Here is a 6,000-nt window from a genome sequence, read left to right on the forward strand (position 1 = left end):
TTTGCTCCAAGTCCACTAGTTGTTTATCTTGTGGCGCTGAAATACTATTCCCACGTGTTTACCGTGTAATAAAGAGCAGCGCCGGTTGGTTTGAGGAAGAAAAACGGTTGCGCTGATTTTTTTCCCAGACTCACACAGATGTCATAATTTGCATCCTGTTTCCTTCATCGTAATATAATATTTTTTTTATTTCATATTCTTTTCCTAGAAGTGAAACAAGAATGATGTCTTCTCTTCTTTTTTCAAAGAAAAGCAGACAGTAATAGATGGTTTCAACACGCCACATTTAAAATTCCCTTGGGTAACATTGCAGTTCCTGTTTAGAATGTGGAAACAATGGTGTGAACACGTGTGAATGGGCCATACAGGACAGAGCAGCACTTTGCCATCACATTGGGGAGCCCCATGACCACCATCATCACCACCCAAACCTCAGCTAAAACACAAGAGAGGCTATTATTTAAAAGGCTCATGCTTGGAAATGTGGCATTGGCTTTATTTTCCCTTCTGTTTCTGACTGCTTTGGTTTCTCCTCCAGCTAGATTGCATTTCCAAAAATATGCATGTGCGTGTGTGTGTGTGTGTGTTTGTGTGTGTGTATTATCTTCCCCACCTCAAGCTTGTCAGGTCATTCTTTTTTATTTGAGAGGAGGGTCAGAAAGCCGTAAACCTTCATGTAGGTCTGCATGTTGTTATCTCTAAAGCCTTAATTTAAATATGTTTGGCATCTTTGTTCACGTATCTCTTGAAGGAGTTTTCCAACTTTAAAGATAAAAGTGAATACTTGTGAGACTACAGTGATCTCAAGTCAATACTCTCATTTGTTAGATGTTGTCTTATCTGCCCCGGGGCTGTTTTGTGTGGAAAAAGTCGCTGTTGGCTGGATGAAATAACACCATAAAAGACGAATACAAAGTGAAAAGTTGGCAGAGTTGCCACGATGTTGGAATGCAGTGAATATTTTGAGCTGTTTAGGTTTACTTGTTTTCTTAAAATGGGTGGGTGTGACTGGTGAAGAGTTTTAGGAAATAAGCTTCATCAATTTTCTTCCTAAGATACCAGAAGCTCAATTGTTCATTTTTACACTTTTTGTGCAGATGGAACTTTTTTTGCAGTGAATTTTGATGCCTTTGTACAGAAAATACAAATTATTTCCCCCTTGTTCTTTTTCGTCATAGCTAGGCTAATTGACACCTGCTTCACATCAATTTTCTCCCTGAAAGAGTTTTTACAACAAAAAACATGCTTTTAGAGATGAATAAAAAAGAAACTAAGGAATTAAGAGGCTAATATTTATATTAATCAATAAATACACTCAAAAGTAGTGCATTTAATGCAGCTTTGTGCAATTTAAACCGTACAAATCTACACATTTCAGATTTTTCAAAGGCATATTTCAATTTTATGGAGTTTCACTGTTCTGCCAGAAGGAAAGAAGGAGGAAAAAAGGGTTAGAGAGAAGAGTTTGGAGGGATGAGGTTTTGCATGAGAGTGTGCCTGGCCCCGGGCCCGTGCTATGAAGACGCTGGGACCAGGACCTCATCCTGCCCTCAACCATTTTTCCTTTCCCTCTCGTTTTTATGGTCAGCAGAGAACCTCCAGTTACACTCCGGCTTGAATGGGGGGAGCGTAAAGTTTCCTCAAATGTTTTACAGCTGAACACAGTTAAAAAAAAAAAAAAAGAATGAAAGAAAGACAAATATGGAGAGAGAGAGTACAAGTGCAAGAGCTTCACACCGAAAATGAGAGCGAAATAGAGGACTAGAAGTAATTTTTCAGGATATGTTAACTAAATCTGGAGCTGTTTGGGGTTTGAACATACAGCTTGTTTTTTTTCATACCTGGAAAGATGATTTTTGTCATTTCTTAAAAATATATTCAGTAAAAAAGACCAAAACTCACATTTTCAACAATTTTATTTTAATCATTTAGACGTCATCGAGTTTCCACAAATGTCTCAACCTTCCCACACGTCCCATTAGGAGTAAAAGCATTTATATTAATTGAGACACGGCCAATTCCAGCCGTTGTGACTAACTCATAAGCCTCAGGTCTATAAATCCACTCACTTGACTGCTTAAGCTCATGGCTCAGAAGGAAAGAGAGATTTAGATTGAAAGATTCTGGTCCCAATGTGGAAACATTACTCACCAATAGATCATCCCATCCGTGTTATCTCTATTTAAATTTGGCCTCCTACGCTTACGTGTGTCAATTTTTCAACCGTGTTTGTCTTCCAGCACACGTACTCGCTCTTGAAAAACGTTGAAAGGGTCACCAGATGAAGCAACTTTGCGACTGGCGTTGCACAGATCGACAGTTAAGTCTCGTAATCCTTTTCTATTGAGCGCTTTAGCTGAAATTGCGAAATGAGAAAGTTTCACACTGCGGTTCAAGAAACTTTCACACCCAGTTTATCACGCCGAGCTGATGAATCGACGACATTTGTTATAAAAAAAGCAAAAGGAAAGCTCAGAAATGAAGGTGAGATAATTAAGAAAATGCAGGTTAACTTTGAGATTAACTTATTCAACACAACCAGGTGGAAATGAGTATCAGAAAAAGACAGAGCAACAAATACCCTGAAAGTATTCAACCCAAGCAGCAATGACAGAAAGTTAATATCATATTCCCTCATTATATGTAAAAATATTAAGTCAGGATTAATTAAGTCAGGCTTGATTCAGTCTAAGTTTACAGCGTATGAAAGGGCATCCCCGTCTGTCCGTCCATCCATCCGTTAAGTCCATCTGTCTTTCTTCCCCAGCTTCACAGGGTAACCCAGGGTGGGCCAGGGGCGAGTTCGGTCCAGGAGGGGCCACGCCCTAACGCCCTGTCCAAATCCCAGCTTTAGCGTCCAAACACGTCAGCGACAGAACGCCCGGTTTGCAGACTGTCAAAGGAACTAAAGCCTGTTTTGCAAGCTGACTGTTTTGAAAGAAAAGAGGAATCAGAAGCGTGAGGAACGAGACGTTTCCCCTTTCGTCGACCTGCTCGGTTCACGGCGAGTTCAAGCTGCCAAAATGGATGTGGGGTGAGAACGGCGCAGCACGCGATGTGGAGCCTCTGACACAGCCTGGAGACGACAGCGGAAAATAAGCACTGAGATATGACGGATTTATATTATAGTGGCTCTGCAGAGGATAAAGCGTCCAACTGTTTATGGCTTTAATTCAAATCTTTACAATCTGTTCAGTTTGTTCATACTGATGCACCCAAGATTCATAATGAAGAGCAATGAGAGTTTATAATTCCAGTCTTTCCCACTGTGGTAGCAGGGCTTGATTGTGAGGTTTCATACACATGACATAATCAGAAGGAGCCGTAATTCCAATAAATACTGTAATGGATTTATCAGCAGAAGCTACAAACACAGAGAGACAGGAAAACAAAGGCCGTCACGTCTCCTTCAATCTGATCACGATATACTGAATACAATATATTATAGAGCATACTTAAATTTCATTTTCAGCTAAAAGTATGAAAGGAATTTTGTCTTCATGCTTTACGTTTGCCTTACTTTCATCACGCTTTTGTTTCAATGATTTAATTATAGTACTATTATTCGGTATTTCATGGATGTTAAGGATATTAACTGTCCTCAGATATTACTTATCTTAAACATAGCATAGATGCTATAAAATCTACCCTGACTCTGCACAAAGACAATGCACTATAACACTAGTTTACTTATTTTAGTCCATCCATCCATTTTCCATTGCAATCTTCTTGTCTGAAGCCATTTATCCCTCTTGTGTGTAGAAGATGGGGTACACCCCGGATAAGACGCCGGCGCATCACAGACTTAGCTTAATCTGACTCTCCAAAATCAGTTTAAAATAAAAGTCAAGATTTTAGGATATTATATTGTTCACTTGTGAGCGCTAAATGTTTTATATGGATTTTAGCTGCTTTGCTTTGCTTAGTCTTCATGCTAAGTGATGCTAACTATCTAACATCTCCACTTCAGTTTATCACACTCTGAAAACCATGAAAAGATGATGTTGGAATTGATTGAATTCTCATAAAGAAGCAATTACAGAGTGATAAACTGTGATCATTACACTTTGAATAAGGAGCTTTGGCTAAATACTGGTTCTGGTTTCTTCTTGACTTCTTTTAAATGTCCAGAAATCTAAAGCCTGATCTACAAATGCTATTTATTTTGTTTGTTTCAGGATGTGGTTGAAACATCATCTCCCAGGCCTTCAGATTTGGTATTGTGATGGAGAAAGACGTTGTTTTTTGGGGGGTTTTTTTGAGAGGTTTTGTCCCGGAGAGAAAGAAAAGAGCAACAACTCCTCCAAAATCCAAACCCTTAAGAGACTAATCAGGAACAGGGTCAAAATGTCATAACAATGGAACCTTCCAACAAAAGTAAAGCTCTCCACTTTGTGGAAACCCTCCTGGGAGATTCAACATCCAGTAAACTAAGAGCATAAGTCGTTTAGTTTGGCCCGCCCCCCCCCCCCCCCGGTCAGAGAGACTTCTAAAGCGAAGGCTCGTCGCTCTCTGAGCCCTGAATGTTAATGTTTTTTTAACAACAGCGAGTGACGGGTTGTGTTATATCACAACATGACTGATGGACGGAGAACGTATGGTGAGGTCGAGCCGAACCCCCAGGAAATAACGGTTTCATCTCAGATGGATCGCTCCAAAAGAATAATGGTGATTAGGAAACTAATATTCCTGCAGCTTTGCTCTCATTTTTCTGCAGCTTGTGCACTCGTGAACTCGTAAAGCGTGATATATCGGATATTTATATTACTTTAAAAAATTCCGGCCTGCTTTTGCAATTGTTTAGGAGACGGAGTTTAGATAGAAAGCTTCAGTTTGGGAACTGCAGTGTTTGGCTGCTGGGGGGGGGGGTTTGGAGGGAACCAGCCTTCAGCCAAAAGAACCTCTAAAACCTTGACCTTCACCTCTGAAACACCCACACACTCCCTCCCTCCCCCAGCGAGGGTTTTTGCAGCCTCATCTGCAAAAATAAGGGAAGAGGCGATGCACACACACACACACACACACACACACACACACACACACACACACACACACACACACACACATGCACAACCCTCCCCATCCAGGCTGTGTGTCTGGTGGCCGATGGAGGCGAAGGAGGCGGGGGCTTTGCAACAGGAAGGGGACTGGTGATTAGTATAGGGGGGGTGAACATACCCCTGACCCTCTGTCCCATTCTTGGCAGCTGCCCCGGCCGCTCCAGGAGAGTACAGAAAGGGGGGGGGGGGGCTGCAAATATTTGTGACGGACCCCCACCCTCAGATTAGATAGAGGACGTCCACTCACGACGGGCAGCGGCTCTGTTTGGACTGAAAACAACGGTCATGGTCCCCTGAGGATGGATCGTAATGACGTTGGTCTGATGATTATTTTTATGACCTAAACCTGTAAAACCAACAACCTTCCCATCAGCCCCGGCTCCAGCGGCCAAACGCTGTCACAAAAGGTCGAAAGAGAGGTCAGATTACCGGGTTCTCGTTAATCTGAGGTGTAAATAAATGAAATTATTCTGCACGTAAACAAGATGGTGAAATCAGAACCGTTTGATTCCGTCGTGATTACCTGTTCGTCCTGGTTTTATTATATTGAGGACACATGTGTCAAACATTATTCAGCATTAAGGAGTAGTTACATTTAGTTTACATTACATTTAGTCACATGTATTATTTACATCTGGCCCTTTGAGGACAGCCGTGATGCTGATGTGGCCCTTAATAAAACACACACACGGATTACTGGCCTTACTTTGATATTTTTACACAAGAATCATTATTTTATAGACGATAAACGTGCTAAACTATGACTGCAAATGCTAAATCAAAATGTTGGCATCTTGATTGCTAACCTGTTAGCATCACAGCCATACAGTAATAAAAACGGAGCCATTTTTGAAGCGTTAACCAGATTTCTGATTTCTGATTACAGAAATGAAACCGAGAAAAGGAGCGAATGAGCGAAGCCGGATGCGAGCAGAAGTGA

This window comes from Antennarius striatus, chromosome 23 (genome assembly GCF_040054535.1).
Source record: "Antennarius striatus isolate MH-2024 chromosome 23, ASM4005453v1, whole genome shotgun sequence".
In the NCBI taxonomy this organism is placed as follows: domain Eukaryota; kingdom Metazoa; phylum Chordata; class Actinopteri; order Lophiiformes; family Antennariidae; genus Antennarius; species Antennarius striatus.